This window comes from Phyllopteryx taeniolatus, chromosome 5 (genome assembly GCF_024500385.1).
Source record: "Phyllopteryx taeniolatus isolate TA_2022b chromosome 5, UOR_Ptae_1.2, whole genome shotgun sequence".
Taxonomy (NCBI): domain Eukaryota; kingdom Metazoa; phylum Chordata; class Actinopteri; order Syngnathiformes; family Syngnathidae; genus Phyllopteryx; species Phyllopteryx taeniolatus.
The window spans coordinates 22,933,019-22,949,294 of NC_084506.1; the positions used below are offsets into that span (position 1 = coordinate 22,933,019).

The following is a 16,276-nucleotide window of genomic DNA, read 5'->3' on the forward strand; positions in this document are numbered from 1 at the left end:
TTAAAAAAAGAAAATACGTATTTTTCAAGAACAGTCAAATTTTGGAACACTTTTTTCAGGGAAATACATTTTTCACAAAAAGGTACTACACTTATAAAAGAATAAAGTAAATTTTTCACGGAAATGAATTTTTTTTCAAGAAAAAAAATGAGAACTTTTTTTGTTCATGAAAAAGTAAAGTTTTTTGAGAATAGTCATATTTTTCCAAGTATTAAGTAATAAATCATTTTTATTGCGCAATAATGATCAAACACAAAAAAGCGGGACCATGAAGAGTGAAGTGCGATATTTTGCTGGGGTTTGCTGTTTTGTAAAAAAAAAATTAAAAATACGTGATTCTCAAATCAACATTGAGAGGTGACAATAAATGAGGCTTGCTTTCCATCCACCATCCACCCAATAACCTTGTCACTTATCCATCTACCTGTTCATTCATCCCTTCATATATTTGTCCATCCATCCAACCATTTTCTACCGCTTTTCCGAGGTCGGGTCGTGGGGGCAGTAGCTTTAGCAGGGACGCCCAGACTTCCCTCTCTCCAGTCACTTCATCGAGTGCTTCCGGGGGGGATCCCAAGGCGTTCCCAGGCCAACCGAAAGATGTTGTCTCTCCAGCGTGTCCTGAGTCGTCCTGAGTCGTCCTCGCGTGCCCATAACACCTCACCAGGGAGGCCGCATCAGATGCCCCAGCCACCTCATCTGGCTCCACTAGATGTGGAGGAGCAGCGGCTCAACGCTGAGATGCTCCCGGATAACCGAGCTTCTCACCCTATCTCCAAGGGAGAGCCGGACACCCTGCGGAGGAAACTCATTTCGGCCGCTTGTATCCGGGATCTTGTTCTTTCGGTCACGACCCACAGCTCGTGACCATAGGTGAGGGTAGGAACGTAGATCAACTGGTAAATAGAGAGCGTTGCCGTTCGGCTTAGCTCCTTCTTCACCACAACGGGCCGATACAAAGTCTGCATCACTGCAGACGCTGCACTGATCCGCCTGTCGATCTACTTTTCCATTCTTCCCTCACTTGTGAACAAGACCCCAAGATATTTGAACTCCTCCACTTGGGGCATGATCTCATCCCCGCCACCCTTTTCTGACTGAGGACCATGGTCTCAGATTTGGAGGTGCTGATTCTCATTCCAGCCGCTTTACACCCGGCTGCGAACTGCTCCATTGAGAGTTGGAGACCACGGCCTGATGAAGCCAAAAGAACCACATCATCTGCAAAAAGCAGAGATGCAATACTGAGGCCACCAAACCGGACCCCCTCTACGCCTCGGGTGCGCCTTGAAATTCTGTCCATAAAAGTTATGAACAGAACCGGCGACAAAGGGCAGCCTCGGCGGAGTCCAACCTTCACCGGAAACGAGTCCGACTTACTGCCGGATATGCGGACCAAACTCTGACTCCAGTCGTACAGGGACTGAACAGTCCGTATCAGGACCCCCCGAGGGACACGGTCGAATGCCTTCTCCAAGTCCAAAAAACACGTAGACAGGTTGGGCAAACCCCCGTGCACCCTTGAGTATCCTGCCAAGGGTGTTGAGCTGGTCGACTGTTCCACGGCCAGGACGAAAACTACAGTGCTCCTCCTGAAGCCGAGATTCGACTTCCCAACTCACCCTCCTCTCCAGCACCCCTGAATGGACCTTACCAGGGAGGCTGAGGAGTGTGATCCGCCTGTAGTTGGAACACACCCTCCGGTCCCCCTTCATCACCATCACAGGGACCATCACCGCAGTCTGCCAATCCAGAGGCACTGTCCCTGATGTCCATGCGATGTTGCAGAGGCATGTCAACCAGGACAGCCCCACAACGTCCAGAGCCTTTAGGAACTCTGGGCGAATCTCATCCACCCCCGGGGCCTTGCCACGGAGGAGCATTTTAACCACCTCGATGACCTCAACCCCAGAGATAGGAGAGACCGCCTCAGAAATCCCAGACTCTGCTTCCTCATGGGAAGGCGTGTCGGTGGAATGGAGGAGGTCTTCGAAGTATTCTCCACACCGGCTCACAACGTCCTGAGTCGACGTCAGTAGCGCCCCATCCCTACTATACACAGTGTTGATGGTGCACTGCTTCTCCCTCCTGAGACGCCAGATGGTGGACCAATCAATCGAGGGGCGGGATCAGGCCCAGGGGTCCACCCGAGAGCAGCTCGGCGGACGGGACATGTCCCACACCGAGGGACCCAGGGCGGTCCGCCTGCCCCATTGAGGCGCCCCGACAACGGTGGGGTCCGCAGGGACCCAATGCCACCTCCCCAGCCAACTGCCCCACAGGTCCCGGACTGGCAGTCATTGCCCCTACCCAGTGTATCAGTGCCCCCCCCCACGAGTGGTGTGGTGCATTAAAATCTGGAGAGGTCAGTGAGCCGAGGGGGTGGGGGCAGGGCTGCCAGACAGTACTGCCTAACAGCCAACCTCCCCCCCACCCACGACCCACCGCCCTCCTATCTCCAACCCCTCTCGAGAGGACTGTTACCAGAGCCCAAGCTTTGTATGGAGGCGAGTCCGACTATATCTCGTCGGAACTTCTCGACCTCACACACCAGCTCGGGCTCCTTCCCTGCCAGAGAGGTGACATTCCACATCCCATGAGCCAGCTTTTGTAGCCGGGGATCGGATTGCCAAGGTCCCTGCCTTCAGTCACCGCCCAGCTCGCACTGCACCCAACCCCGGTGACCCGCGTCCGGGCAAGGGAAACCTAGATCCATTCATATTTTTCATCATAGGGGTCTTTTAGCCGTGCTTTGTCTGGTCCCTCACCTAGGACCTGTTTGCCATGGGTGACCCGACCAGGGACGCGAAGCCCCAGACAACTTAGCTCCTAGGATCATAGGGACACACAAACCCCTCCACCGCGATAAGGTGACGGGTTCCAGGAGGGGCATCTATTTGTTATCCATCCAAAATTCACTCGATCATCCATCCATCCATCCACCCACCATGGATCTCTCCATCAAATTGTTCATCCATCTTACCTTCCAGGAATTCATTCAACTCCCACCATGCATCTTCCATCCATCCATCCATCCATCTGTCCATCATCCAGCCAAACATCCATCCATCCATCCATCAACCCACCCACCCATCCGTCCAGCCAGCCAGCCAGCCATTTATGTAGACTACATCTGAATAGAAGAGAAGAAATTATAACAGATGTTCAGTACTGTATCATGAATTGATTCAATGCATAGGCTTCCTTTGACTCGTATTTTTGATGTTTTGGCTGAGAAGTTTCTGATCCCGACCGAGGTAACAAACGAATACCCTAAATGAGAAAGAGGCACAAAAGTGTGTTTTTCTTTCGAACAGAGGTCTTCAGACAAGCTTATGCAATGGGTTAATCATCATTTTATGATTCATGCCTTGCGGTCCATTTATAAACTCCCCTCATATCCCCACCGCATGTCTTGTGTCATCGCTTTGCAAGCGACTGGCAGTAAGTGACACACATTTACACACACACACACACACACACAACCACCTCTGCATTGGTGACATTCCATATTTAATTTCATTTCATTTATTGCCACATCTGTATTGGTAAAAATCTTCTACATGTTTGAATTATTATAACTTAACTTTAGTTTGATTTCTTTCCATCTCGCTATTGGTCAAATTCTTCAAAATAATTGTATTTAATTTATCGAGAACTCTTTAGTCATCACATTTTCCTATATAATTTAAGTAATAAATTTAATTATAGTTAAATTTAGTTTAATTTCAATAATAGCGCTTCATATGACAACCCAGATGAGTGAATGTTCCATAAAAAAAATCCCAAATTAAAAAGATAAAGCTTTTCAAAAGTCACTGTTCTTTTGTGTCCAAGTGTAATTACGAGTATAACTTGTTAAAAATCTAAGACAAACTAACAGATCGCACCAAAAGGTGGCGCTTCAATGTCATATTTGGAAACAAATGTTATGTTTGAGACTACAGGAGAATGGCACACGACCAGAGAGAGCCAATCACAAGCATCGGCTTTAGAAGAAGGAAGTGATGTGAAAAAAAAATATCTGATTTTTTACAGCTATTATTCAAATTTAACTAAAATTGCAATCATGCAAATGTCCAAATGCAACTAATTTAATTACACATTTTCTGTGACTGGAACCTGGGTCCTCAGAACTGTGAGGCAGATGTGATAACCAGTCGTCCACCGTGCCGCCACAGTTACATACATCTTGCAATAATTTCCATAATCTCGTTACATGTAGTGAGTATCGAATATAGTTACTGCTGGCTGCCGGTACAGCAGAAAAACGTATCCTCGTCCTGCGCCTGTGCTAAATGCTAAAGTGCAGTGCACCATCACCACCATCCTCATCCTCAAGATGAAGGAATCCTCCGTAGCATCACGGGGGAGGGGGTGAGGTAGGAGGTCGCATTTGCCTCCGACCCCCCCCCCCCCTCCAGCACATCCTTCACTTGACCTCCCCCCTTCCCTCCTCCTTCCTCCTTATGTAACACAGCGACTGCGACTATGAATGAATGTATGACTGAATGAGGGCCTTAAAATGATGAATGAGTCCCTCCGCCCTCCTTGCGCTTCATCCCTCATCTTCATCTTCCTCAGATTAAACTGTAATCCTGCAGGATGATGTCGCTGCAGCATGGATGTGTGGGGATGGGGGGGGGGGTAAAAACGATGATGTCATACTTTCTGGGCTCATTCATGAGGATGTAAGATGAAGAAGGGAGAGAGGAAGGGGGATCAACTGCCTTTTTCCATTCTGTAAAAAAAGAGGAGAATTTCACACTTGTATGACAGTTAAGAAGGACTAAGCATTGCCTAAACACTAAATAAAGGCATGACCATGGAACAGATTATTTACATTATTTGTAAATGGGCACACAGGATTTTAACTCTTTTTTTAACTATTAAAGTGACTAACTTTTTTTTATGACAATTAAATGTCAATGTGACTTAGAATTTGCCTGTAACGTTTAACAGATCTATCTATCTATCTATCTATCTATCTATCTATCTATCTATCTATCTATCTATCTATCTATCTATCTATCTATCTATCTCTCTCTCTCTCTCTCTCTCTCTCTCTCTCTCTCTCTCTATCTAATCTACCCTTCTCCTCACTGAGCGAGGATTGACGCATGCGTTCACTGATAACTATACTACTGCCTCCTGGTTTAGGTTACAGCGCCACCTGACGGCCATTATTGACAATGGCAAGTACTCCTCATTATTCCCAGGAAGAAGTACAGTAGTAGCCTCCTTGTTTAACTCTTTTACTTAAGTAAATTTACTTTCACACAAAATAAAAATAAATAAATAAATAAATGATTTTTTTTTTTTAAAGTCCCTTGGCCTCTGAACACAAAATAGCAGAGGTGTGGACTGAGTCACATGACATGGACTCAAGTCAGACTCGAGTCATGAATTTGATGACTTTAGACTCGACAATATGTTAAAAGACTTGGCAACTTGACTTGGACTTGAAAAGCAATGACTGGTGACTTGAATTGGACTTGGACTTGATTTGAAAATACTTGCTACCAAAGCACTGAGAAACCAACACTAGCTGTCTCTTTCTGTTGCTATATGTGCAACGTTTTGGTTGCTGGTCTATAGTTAATTCTTATCATCTTTTAATAGTTAACACGGTGGTAGAGGATTTGACCAAGAAGTCGTTCGATCACACACTACCTTAAATTAATGGTTTCATTTAAATAAAAACAAAAAACAGCGCAGCATTAATCAACAATAAATGTGACAGCTAATTAAGGTATACATTCCCAAAACCACCGTTAACACACACAGAAAAGACAACGACATTTAACGTAACAATAAGGACGTTAATTATTGCAAAAAAAAATAAAAATATTTTTTTAAATAAATAATCCACATTGCATTGTGGCTTGACGTCACGTATGCGTGTTTGCGTTAGAATTAGCAGCTAGCTTTGTAACCGATCACCCAAATAGTTACAGGGCGGGCCAACCGTGTGCTGTCTTGGGCTCCCTGTACATTACAGTCTGGTTTAGTCAGTGTTCTCAACAATCAGTCTTGTATTTTTTATTTTTTTTAATCACTTTATTTACTAATCGAGCAGCACACAGCTAGCATCTATTCGACATGAAACTACATTCTTCTTTGTGTCCTTTTCTTAGCCTCTTTTTGATGTAACAGTTACACCAGTGCCCCCTAGTGTTCCGACTGAGATACCACAGTAGGATACAATTGTACCTTTATAACAAGAGGACACACCTGTGTTCCTCTTTTTTAAATTAATACCTTGTGTTTTTGATACTCACAAGAAATGCAAAGTTTAAACTGAAATCTATTTATATTTGTTTGAAATTACCTAACTAGAAATGTTTGTAGACAAGAAAATGCAGCTATATGCACAATGTGAATTTAAGAAAAATACTGTTGATTATATAAAAGAGGAAATTGGTTGTTCATTATTAAGTGAAATTTCTCATTTTCTCTTGTGCATATATAATTGCTCTTTAAGCAAGTAAAATTATATTTTTATCATTATACTTGATTATTCCAATATAATTGTCAGTAGAAAACTCGACTACTAATTGCTGCACTACTGGATACAAATTCTTAGTTTGTGACAGGGCTGTTTAATATCACTTCAGAAATAAAGTGAGAAAACTAAGTCATAGCATAGTATTTTCATAGAATAACTCAAAACATACTATCAATCGGTTTAGAAGGGGCAATAAACTAAGTCCCCCTCTTGATGTGTGGCTCTGAAGGTGGAACATTTTTGATCACCCCCCTAGTTTTCTTATAAAGGGTCAATGAAGTTGTTTATCAAATTTGTCTTATATAAATAAATATGGATGTTCAAATACTGTATGTTAAATACATAAATCAATATATTAATTAAGTATAAATACATACTGTATATGAAAACATATTTTTAATTTGTTGGTAAAATAACTTGAAAGGACTCGAAACTCCAAGTGTAGGACTTGCGACTTGGCTCGGGACTTGCATGTCTTGACTCGGGAAATGACTCGGGATTTGAGGCAAAGACTTGAGCTGACTTGACTTACTTGTGACTTGCAAAGCAATGACTTGGTCCCATCCATCCATTTTCTGAGCTTCTTCTCCTCACTAGGGTCGCGGGCGCGCTGGAGCCTATCCCAGCTAACATCGGGCAGGAGGCGGGGTACACCCTGAACTGGTTGCCAGCCAATCGCAGGGCACATACAAACAAACAACCATTCGCACTCACATTTACACCTACGGGCAATTTAGAGTTGTCAATTAACCTACCACACATGTTTTTGGGATGTGGGAGGAAAGCGGAGTGCCCGGAGAAAACCCACGCAGGCACGGGGAGAACATGCAAACTCCACACAGGCGGGGCCGGGGATTGAACCGAGGTCCTCAGAACTGTGTGGCAGAAGCTCTAACCAGTCGTCCTGACTTGGTCCCACCTCTGCAAAATAGTTTCCCTCATTTATCAATTAATTTTAAACTTTCTTTAAACTGAGTTGGAAAAACAAATCACTGGCTGAAGCTTTGCTGCAAGCTAAAATCTGACAGGACAATCTTGAACTCATAACAGGTCAGCATGAACAAAATAAAACAACATAACGAAAAAGGCTGAATTAGCTAACAATAAGCACTGACAAATATTACACCTTACCTGTACAGTGGTGCCTTGAGAGACGAGTTGAATTGACAAACAATTGGCTGGTCGTTCGCAAATGTCAGGGGCCCGGCATACAGACAAACAATGGACTGATCGTCAGTCAGTGTCAGGACACATATAGACAAAGGAAAACATATTATAAGTTTGCTCCAATGAAAACACGTATTGTTTTATTTGTTAAATTATGCTATGCTATAGTTAGTTTGTTAGCCTAAATGCTAACATAATACTGTTTTAAAATTGGATTTCAAAATTTGAAACCCAAAACAGATTAAAGGTGAAATGATATTTTAGCACTTGAGGTCTGTCGGCCTATACAGTGGGTACTCTCCGTACAACACAGAGCACCCAGCTAAAATACAGAAGGAGTGGTTTCAGAACAACTCTGTGACTGTTCTTGAATGGCCCAGCCAGAGCCCTGACTTAAACCCAATTGAGCATCTCTGGAGAGACCTGAAAATGGCTGTCCACCAACATTCACCATCCAATGTGACGGAACTGGAGAGGATCTGCAAGGAAGAATGGCAGAGGATCCCCAAATCCAGGTGTGAAAAACCTGTTGCATCATTCCCAAAAAGACTCATGGCTGTATTAGCTCAAAAGGGTGCTTCTACTAAATACTGAGCAAAGGGTCTGAATACTTATGGCTGTGTGATATTTCAGTTTTTCGTTTTTAATAAATCTGTAATAATTTCAACAATTCCGCTTTTTTTCCTGTCAATATGGGGTGCTGTGTGTACATTAATGAGGAATTTTTTTTTTAGCAAAAATGATTTTAGCAAATGGCTGCAGTATAAAAAAGAGTGAAAAATTTAAGGTGGTCTGAATACTTTCCGTACCCACTGTACATACATATGCGATTTATATATATATACATTTGATGAAACAATACCCTTGTTAAATAGGTCTGGCTGGAACCGCATTTTCGCAGAGAGTAACCAACTGTGAACAACAAAATAACAGGCCATTTAATACGTGTTTAGAGATATAAATATAAAACAATAAACGTCCACACGGGACGCCGCGTCTGAAACGAAAATTAATTAGTACGTCACTGCACACGGGAAGTTAAACGTATATGATTATTATTTATATATATTTGCAAAATAAGATAAGATAACTTTTATTAGTCGCACAATGGGGAAATTTGCATAATTTCAGAAGCAATTGTAGATATAGGAAATATAAATAGCATGCCAGAGAAGATGTAATTACGGTACATCTCTTCCTCTTACATACTCTTGTATGCGTACAAGAAGTACATTGCACAAAATAGACACCAAAAACTATTGTGCATACATAAACTATCCAATTCAGTCTATCGGCAATGTTATTTGTTTGTTTCAACAATGTTATTTGTTTGTTTTCAAAATAGAGTGCTGAGTTTTAATTTTGACGTTTGAGATCTGATTATTCTGCTTTAATAGACTTTTAATTTTTTAAATTGTTACATTTTGTTTTAAATCAGGGTGGCGGCATGGTGAAAGACTGGTTAGAGCGTCTGCCTCACAGTTCTGAGGACCTGGGTTCAATCCCCGGCCCCGCCTGTGTGGAGTTTGCATGTTCTCCCCGTGCCTGCGTGGGTTTTCTCCGGGCACTCCGGTTTCCTCCCACATCCCAAAAACATGCATGAATTGGAGACTCTAAATTGCCCGTAGGTGTGAATGTGAGTGCGAATGGTTGTTTGTTTGTATGTGCCTTGTGATTGGCTGGCAACCAGTTCAGGGTGTACCACGCCTCCTGCCCGATGATAGCTGGGATAGGCTCCAGCATGCCCGCGACCCTAGTGAGGATAAGCGGTATGGAAAATGGATGGCTGGATGGATGTTACATTTTCACTGCTCACTGAGAGTGCATTCGGAAACTCAATCTGACGCTCTATTCTACTCCGAGAGTGCGCACATTCCAACAACGCTTTACGAACAGTCCGGAATTTAGCAGAGCACGCTTGAATTTCTGAACGCACCCCGAGAATCATGACGGCCTCACGAGTGCCGCCATATTGATATCCGTTATTATATCTTATCTGTTTGACAGCATCGGATTTAGTGTCTTCGTTGACTAGACGGCAGATTTATCTTGTAGCGCCACGTCACATAGCACCTGAGGTCTGTCGGCCTATACAGTGGGTACGGAAAGTATTCAGACCCCCTTAAATTTTTCACACTTTGTTATATTGCAACCATTTGCTAAAATCAAGTTCTTTAATAAGTTCTTTTTTCCCCTCATTAATGTACACACAGCACCCACTATTGACAGAAAAAAACAGAATTGTTGAATTTTTTGCAGATTTATTAAAAAAGAAATACTGATATAACACAGCCATAAATCTAACACTCATATATTTAAATCAGGTGCTGTCCATTTCTTCTGACCATCCTTGAGATGGTTTTACACCTTCATTGGAGTGCAACCGTGTTTGATTACACTGATCGGACTTGATTAGGAAAGCCACACACCTGTCGATATAAGACCTTACAACTCACAGTGCATGTCAGAGCAAATGAGAATCATGAGGTCAAAGGAACTGCTGAAGAGTTCAGAGACAGAATTGTGGCAAGGCTCAGATCTGGCCAAGGTTACAAAAAAAATTCTGCTGCACTTAAGGTTCCAAACAGCATAGTGGCCTCCATAATCCTTACATGGAAGACGTTTGGGACGACCAGAACCCTTCCTAGAACTGGCCGTCCGGCCAAACTGAGCAATCGGTGGAGAAGAGCCTTGGTGAGCGAGGTAAAAAAGAACCCAAAGATCACTGTGGCTGAGCTCCAGAGATGCAGTCGGGAGATGGGAGAAAGTTCTAGAAAGTCAACCATCACTGCAGCCCTCTACCAGTCGGGGCTTTATGGCAGAGTGGCCCGACGGAAGCCTCTCCTCAGCGCAAGACACATGAAAGCCCGCTTGGAGTTTTCTAAAAAACACCTGAAGGACTCCAAGATGGGGAGAAATAAGATTCTTTCTGGCATTAATTCTAAGCGGTATGTGTGGAGAAAACCAGGCAGTGCTCATCACCTGTCCAATACAGTCCCAACAGCGAAGCATGGTGGTGGCAGCATCATGCTGTGGGGGTGTTTTTCAGCTGCAGGGACAGGACGACTGGTTGCAATCGAAGGAAAGATGAATGCGGCCAAGTAAAAGGATATCCTGGACGAAAGCCTTCTCCAGAGTGCTCAGGACCTCAGACTGTGCCGAAGTTCACCTTCCAACAAGACAACAACCCTAAGCACACAGTTAAAATACCGAAGGAGTGGCTTCAGAACAACTCCGTTACTGTTCTTGAATGGCCCAGCCAGAGCCCTGACTTAAACCCAAATGAGCATCTCTGGAGAGACCTGAAAATGCCTGTCCACCAACATGCACCATCCAACCTGACAGAACTGGAGAGGATCTGCAAGGAGGAATGGCAGATGATCCTCAAATCCAAGTGTGAAAAACATTCCCAAAAAGACTCATGGCTGTATTAGCTCAAAAGGGTGCTTCTACTAAATACTGAGCAAAGGGTCTGAATACTTATGGCTGTGTGATATTTCAGTTTTTCGTTTTTAACAAATCAGCAAACATTTCAACAATTCTGTTTTTCTCTGTCAATATGGAGTGCGGTGTGTACATTGAGGAAAAAAATTAACTTCAATGATTTTAGCAAATGGCTGCACTATAACAAAGAGTGAAACATTTAAGGTGGTCTGAATACTTTCCGTACCCACTGTATAGGCCTACAGACCTCAGGTGCTATGTGACGTGGCGTCTCAACTTGGAAGTACGAAGGCCATTAAGGGACAAAAGGCATAAAAGTCCAACATAGGTGGATTAGAAGACTGTAAGTTATATCCATTAAATAAATAAATAAATAATAACAAGAATAAATAATGCTATTCACTTTTTAGCACTTTTGCCAACGGTAATGCTACATGAGGTCTATTTCGCGCGGTTAGCCAGCCGAATTAACGTGGGTGAGGACTGCACGTCATTCCGCTATAGTTGGACGCCCCTTGAGGTCACGCTAACTTCCTGTCACAATGACACGCGCTGACTCGGGGCGAAGCTTTAGCGGGGCAACATTTGACGCGGTCTCATGTGCGGCAGCCATGGACTCGCCGTCACAAGGCTCCCGATTGATTTTACTAACGTTATCATACAATTTAGTCATGCTCGACGCTTGGATGGTAAACTAGACTACACTACATTAAATCCATTAGCACTGGTTGTGCTTATGTGGTTTCCTGAAAGAGGTAAAAAAAAGGACAATGTGTCTTTGCAAGACTTGCCAGGGTGTCCAATTATTTCAAATGTTGTAAAATCAAAGGCCTTGAGGTTTTGGTGGGTTAGCATGTGAAAGGACCTAACTACGCTACCGGTATACTGTCTATATGCTGGTTATGTACTTATTTAAGTAGACACTCAATCACTCTGAATGACTTTTTTCCTAAAATATATTCAAATTCATTAAAGATAATTTTCTTAAAACCTAACAAATAGTTTCATAACTAAAAAGCAATATAAATGAGGTTAAATTAAAATTCAATAATCAAATTAAAGTGCATAATAAATAGTTTTCATTGTATTAAAAAAGCAATAATTTAAATACATTTTAATTAATTAAAAAACAATAACAAAAATAAGTAATTAAATGAAAAATGAATATAATTAAATGTAATTAATGACTAAACAATTCAAAAGATATTCCTGTTATTTTGATTATTTTTAAATAATAAAAAATTTAAAGACACACTTAAATGTATGTTTTAAATTCATCTACCAAAGTTAAAAAATAAAAATGAAATTGAGATCCCATCCATCCATCCACCCATCCATTTTCTGAGCCGCTTCTCCTCACTAGGGCCGCGGGTGTGCTGGAGCCTATCCCAGCTATCATCGGGCAGGAGGCGGGGTACACCCTGAACTGGTTGCCAGCCAATCCCACGGCACATACAAACAAACAACCATTCGCACTCACATTCACACCTATGGGCAATTTAGAGTCGTCAATTAACCTACCATGCATGTTTTTGGGATGTGGGAGGAAACCGGAGTGCCCGGAGAAAACCCACGCAGGCACGGGAAGAAACATGCAAACTCCACACAGGCGGGGCCGGGGATTGAACCCAGGTCCTCAGAACTGTGAGGTAGACGCACTAACCAGTCTTCCACCGTGCCGCCTGGAGATCCCATATTATAGAAAATATAACAGGTCACTTCGACCTGGTCTGTTTTATTGACTTGTACTTAAAAGAAAAAGAAATATATATATATATATATATATTTATATATATATATATATATATATATATATATATATATATATATATATATATATATATATATATATATATATATATATATATATATATATATATATATATATATATATATATATATATATATATATATAGTTCAATCCACGGCCCCGCCTGTGTGGAGTTCTGCCCGTGCCTGCGTGGGTTTTCTCCGGGCACTCCGGTTTCCTCCCACATCCCAAAAACATGCATGAATTGGAGACTCTAAATTGCCCGTAGGTGTGAATGTGAGTGCGAATGGTTGTTTGTTTGTATGTGCCCTGCGATTGGCTGACAACCGGTTCAGGGTGTACCCCGCCTCCTGCCCGATGACAGCTGTGATAGGCTCCAGCACGCCCGCGACCCTCGTGATGAGAAGCGGCTCAGAAAATGGATGGATGGATATATATATATATATATATATATAAAACCAGCAATCCATCCATTTTCAACACCGCTTACCCTCACTAAGGTCACGGGTATGCTGGAGCCTGTCCCAGCTAATATAGATATATAATTATTTAAAAAATATAAAGATTAAACAATTGGTCATTTAAATAAATAAATAAAAAATGAAGGAGAAACTTATGCTCCATCACATTTTAACTATTGGATGTGTGCCAATTTTATTGTTTTATGTTTATTTAATTGTCCATTTCTTCCTTTGTTTTATTGACCTTTATACTTATTACTTCCATTTTTATTATTTTATGCTGCTTATAATTAAGAGTATTTTGTCCAAGTCGACTCTCATGACATGAGACTCACCTTGTCATCAAGCCATTGATCGTGCCTGGATGGGCAAAAAGAAGAGCGGTCTTTTTTCCACGCTTGACTTGTTCGGACTGATTTCCAACGTGTGGCATTATGGGGTTCTTCTAGTGGTACGCGAAAAAAATCTCTGCCTAAGTACAATTCAGGTGTGTTTACTTTTTTGTTTGCTTGTTATTTCACACATTTGTATTAATCTATAAGAACTATTTATTTTTAAACATTTGTTAATTAAATTTTTCATTTACCTTTTGTGTATAGTTGTGTATATTTTAGCTCACTGGGAATGTTCAAACTACGCATAATGTTACAGTGGCTTACAATAATATGAAATATACTCTTTAGGAATAAAACCTGTGTCGTGTTAGATGAACACATACAAAGCGAGTGTGTTTTGATGTTGGTCATTGGAGAGCTACAGTAAGTGTTTTTTTAGGTGGTAGTTGGTGTAAAAGGTTTAAGAACCACTGCGCTAGGGCATTGAGTGGATCAAGATTAGGAAGAGAAAGGTAAGGCACAGGGGAAACCAGCAGACCTCCGATAGGGCGTTAACGTGAATAGAGTGAATGTGACACATGATAATGTCAGATGTTTGTTATGTCAGATGGTGGAGACCCCACTGAGTGTAGACTGTCATGAGTCCTTTTTTTACTACGGCACTCATCTCTAATGTGGCCGCTTCTGTTTACAAAGCTGGATAATTGACCAAGACCAGACCTAGTCATTCATTTATTGATACAGCCAACCATTTTCCATCTAACAATCTATTCATCAAGTTATTAATCCATCGTCATCCATGTATCAAACCATGCATCCAACACCAAAACATTCATTCAGCCATCCATCTACAAATTGTAATAATCCATGGACCAATCCATCCATCCATTCATTTATCCACACAACCATTTTTCCGTCCAACGATCATTCCATCATCCATCCATTTAGCTAGCCGATCCATCAACCATCCACTCAATTGTTCATTCATTCAACCATTCATTCATACCTTCAGCCCACATTCTATCCATCCATGCATCCATCCATCCAGCTACCAACCATCCATTCATCCAACAAGCATTCATCCATCATTGAACCAGTTCTCCATCCAGAAAGCCAATCATCGATTCATTCGTTCATCCATCCATGCAGCCATCCCACATTACATCCATCCATCCATGAATCATCCATCCATCCATATAGGACAGTTTACATCCATAGGTCAGTGAACAATTTCAACCTTACCTAACACATGACCTGTTCAGTTGATAAAGGTTTTAAAATGGAATGATTTATGGTAAATACATTCATCGCAATGGTAAATTTAGTTATTTAGTTAGTTAGTTGACTGAATGGAACAGCTGGTGGTGGACCTGTCCAAACTGCATTTGGGGTCTTTACAGTCAGATTCTTTATGATGATCTCCACATGAAGTGCACCAGAATGCTTGGGACGTGAACTGATGGCGGGTAAAGGGGCGACTCAACCTTTTCCGTGCCGCTGATAACGAGGGTGACCAATGAAGCGGCACATGTGACGGACGCGCTCTCACAGGACCAGTCCTGGTCACGCATCACATGACCATACAGTACAGTCAAGGGGGCGGGAGATCCCAGAATCCCTTTCTTGTGACTTGACTGTGAGCTTCAGTTGCCGTGGTGACCCATTGTCTTAGTACCACTACTTTTTTCCCCCCACTACTCCTGGGGCATTGTTTATCGTTTGCCCGCCTGCAGCATGCACCTCACCGTCAAGGAGGAGCGCCTGGAACTGGGCCTGAAAGATCTGGGAGCCGACAACGAGGCTTTTGGGGTGAGTTCACCCACATCATGATCAAAAACTAAACCAAAACTTCATTTTAGGAAATATTTGTAGAAGTTGTGATTCTTGTCCTCACAGCGTTACAGCAGTAAGCCACTCTGGAAGTGGAATTATCAACAAAGTGTGCTAAATGTCAGTGAAATAGATTGCACCTTGTTTGACTTTGGGCTGTAGAAAGCCAAGATGAAGGATTTCTACAGTTTTTGACACTTTGTCACAATGCATAATACCTTGTGGTACGTGTACATACACAGCATTGCTACTTACAGTAGCTGTATTTCATTCTTTTCTACAACATCAACATATTTTCTACCATTGTATTTTTCTTACAACCCCAATTCCAATGAAGTTGGGACGGTGTGTTAAACATAAATAAAAACAGAATACAATGATTTGCAAATCATGTTCAACCTATATTTAATTGAATACACTACAAAGACAAGATATTTAATGTTCAAACTGATTAACTTGATTGTTTTTAGCAAATAATCATTAACTTAGAATTTTATGGCTGCAACACGTTCCAAAAAAGCTGGGACAGGTGGCAAAAAAGACTGAGAAAGTTGAGGAATGCTCATCAAAAACCTGTTTGGAACATCACACAGGTGAACGGGCTAATTGGGAACAGGTGGGTGCCATGATTGGGTATAAAAGGAGCTTCCCTGAATTGCTCAGTCATTCACAAGCAAAGATGGGGCGTGGTTCACCTCTTTGTGAACAAGTGCGTGAGGAAATTGTCAAACACTTTAAGGACAATGTTCCTCAACGTACA

General features: G+C 42.0%; 1 protein-coding gene across 14 annotated transcripts in view; it reads left to right on the forward strand.

The window, feature by feature from the left end:
- si:dkey-106n21.1 (solute carrier family 23 member 1) overlaps positions 1–16,276 on the forward strand; it is a 90,702-nt gene that overhangs the window by 4,045 nt on the left and 70,381 nt on the right. The window contains exon 1 of one of the 14 annotated variants that reach the window (XR_009788592.1): positions 13,505–15,495. The exons of the other annotated variants lie outside the window; for them this stretch is intronic. The gene's annotated coding sequence lies outside the window, so the exon portion shown is untranslated. Of the gene's footprint in view, positions 1–13,504; positions 15,496–16,276 lie in introns of those variants that run through there. 14 annotated transcript variants of the gene reach the window in all.